Below are 2,500 nucleotides of genomic sequence, written 5' to 3'. Positions count from 1 at the left end.
TATATATATATGTATATATATATATATATATATATATATATATATATATATATATATATATATTCCGTGCCAGGCTGTATATCTTTTTTCTTTGTTGGTGATTTCAATGCTCACCATAGGGAGTGGTTGAGTTCTGTTTCTCCTACTGGTCGCCATGGCTCAAGAGCTTTAGACTTTGCCTCTGAATCAGGCTGTGAGCAAATCATAAGTGAAGCTACTCACAGGTCTGGTAACTGCTTGGACCTCGTATATAATAAGTAAGGTTGGTTCTCCAGTTGGGACATCTGATCATGCCCTGATTTCATTAGTAGTGAAGACTGAACAGCCTGTTCCTGATATATCATACTCATGAAAGATTTATATGAAATCTGAAGCAGACTGGAATGGGATTTTGCATGATCTTTTGGGCTTGAATTGGTCACAATTGTATAGTAGTGTTGATCCTGTTTTCCCTTTGAATGAAAATCTAATCAACATAATTGATAGGTGTATCTCTTCTCGTGTGCTAAGGTACCGAGTGAAGAACAAACCATGGTTCAATGATGATTGTAGACGTGCTTATTTGGAGAAGCAGGAGGCCTGTCATCTTGGAAAGGGTAACAGATCAAATTTTACCTGGAATAACTATACTCAGCTTAGAGCTTTTACTCAAGAGAGTTTATGCTTCAACTAAAAAGAAATACAACCCAGGAGTATAAGTGGTGGACTACCCTTAAATCTGCACTCTTTGGTGTAGATGCAACAGTTCCTTCTTTAATTAAACCAGATGGCTGAGTCACTCACAGTACCAAGGAAAAGGCAACCCTTTTGGCTGATGTGTTTGACAGTAAACAGAGTAATAAGAAACTCGAACTTCCTCATTCCTGTTTTCCTGAGGCTAAACTAACTAGTTTAGCTTTTAAATCTCGTGAAATTAAAGCTCTGTTGATGGACCTTGATGCATATTGAGGTGCAGACCCAAATGGTATTTTTTCTTTGTTTTTTATAAAGACAGCAGATTTCTTAGCTCCAAAGTTATCTGTTATTTTGCGCAAGTTTTCAAGAAGAGGAGCTTTTAGCACTTGTTGGAAAATTGGTAATGTTACTACACTATGTAAATGTGTTTGTGGCTGCTCAAGTCCCACTTATTACCGCCCAATTTCCATAACTTCCATTTTATCTAAGTTTTTGAATGTCTTCTGGCAAAACGTGTTAATAGGTTTGCTGAAGGTAATCATCTACTCCCTAGTTTGCAATTTGGTTTTCGTAAAGGCCTTGGAGCATGTGATGAATCAGAACTTCAATGCTGTACAGATATCCCTTGATTGGTGTCAGGAAGTTCGAGTAATTGGCCTTGATTTCAGTGCTACCTTTGACCGTGTTAATCATGAGGCCCTTGTTTTCAGACTCAAATAGTTGGGAGTGGGTGGGTCGTGTCTAAGCATTATTATTGAATTTTTAAGTAATAGATCTCAAAGAGTTGTTGTTGATGGGCACCATAGTGAGTATAGGAATGTGATATCTGGTGTTCAACAGGGTAATATTCTTGGCCCATTACTTTTCATACTATATACACATGACATGTTGTTAGGCCTAGAAAACCAGCTTGTTGCATATAATGATGATGCTACTCTCTTTGCATTAATTCCATCGCCTGAATGTAGATCTGGTGTTGGGGAATCCCTTAATAGAGATTTAGCTAAAAATAGTGCATGGTGCAAATTATGGGGTATGAAGTCGAATCCTAACAAAACTTAAATTATGATTGTAAATAGGTCAAGGACAGTGGCTTCTCAACATTTGGATCTTAGCATTGATAATATTTCTTTAACTTTGTATGACTTTCAAAAATTTTAGGTGCGATTCTCGGCAGCAAATTTACTTTTGAGAAACACTTTAGGTCTGTGGCTTCTTCAATTGAACAAAAAATTGACTTGTTGAGAAAGTCTTTCAAGATTTTCGGTGATCAATCTATTCCGAAGAAGTGTTTTAATTCTTTCATTCAACCTTGTTTCGAGTATTGTTCTCCTGTCTGGTCTTCAGCTGCTGATTCTCATTTTAATTTGTTGAATAGAAACTTACGGTCTGTTAAATTTCTTATTCCTGATATAGATATTAATCTTTGGCACTGTCGTTCAATTAGTTCATTTTGCATGTTGTATAAAATTTTTCTTAATTCTGATCATCCTTTACATTCAGATCTTCCTGGACAGTTCCATCCTAATCGGGTAGCTGAATCAGTAAAACTTCAAAAGTTCAAATTTGCAGCAAATGTTTTTATGTTGAACAGGCTAACACGAGTCTTTTTATAGTTTATACATGAGATATCTGTTTTGATGCTGTTACTGTTTTTGAAATAACTTATTGCTATTTTTTTTAATCGTTTATTTATTTCCTTATTTCCTTTTCTCACTGGGCTATTTTTCCCTGTTGGAGCCCATAGGCTTATAGCATCTTGCTTTTGCAACTAGGGTTGGGGCTTGGCTGATAATAATAATAATAATAATAATAATAATAATAA

Source organism: Palaemon carinicauda, chromosome 9, assembly GCF_036898095.1.
Source record: "Palaemon carinicauda isolate YSFRI2023 chromosome 9, ASM3689809v2, whole genome shotgun sequence".
NCBI classification, from domain to species: Eukaryota; Metazoa; Arthropoda; class Malacostraca; order Decapoda; family Palaemonidae; genus Palaemon; species Palaemon carinicauda.
The sequence above is the reverse complement of the archived record's forward strand: the minus strand, read 5'-3'. Positions refer to the sequence as shown.